Genomic DNA, 507 nt, shown 5'->3' with positions numbered 1-507 from the left:
TTTGCATGTTTAAATAGCAACATAAAGCAGAGGTTTCTTATATTTTTCCAATAGCCTTGTATTATATAAAGTAAGTTTGCCAAGCTTAACCCAACTTATGTACACTTCCATTGCTGTCCCCAATTTCCTTCTCTTCCAGTGCTCCAAGTCTTCTTTGGAATTACATTTTATATGACATTCTTGCTATGATTCCTTTATCTCCTTGTCCTAACATTGACACACATCAATCACCCAGAAAGGGCTTGCATCTTTCCAGGACATAAGCCCATTAAAATCTAAAAATGTCCACCTACTGAGAAAGAAGCAGAATCTCTTGTAAAGCTATAATGGGAGTATTGTGGTGGGAGAAAAAATAGTTGGAGTTCCTCTTTGAAGCACAAAGTCTCATTGTGCTGTTCTTGTATTGTATAGCGTGCCTCCGACATTTTATTCAATATCTGTTATCTGCATCTCAACCTGTGCAGATTATCTTTAGAACAAATAACACAACAAGGCAAAAGTTATATA

The sequence above is a fragment of the Pyxicephalus adspersus genome, chromosome 3 (assembly GCF_032062135.1).
Source record: "Pyxicephalus adspersus chromosome 3, UCB_Pads_2.0, whole genome shotgun sequence".
Taxonomy (NCBI): Eukaryota; Metazoa; Chordata; class Amphibia; order Anura; family Pyxicephalidae; genus Pyxicephalus; species Pyxicephalus adspersus.
Note: the sequence above shows the minus strand (reverse complement) of the source record.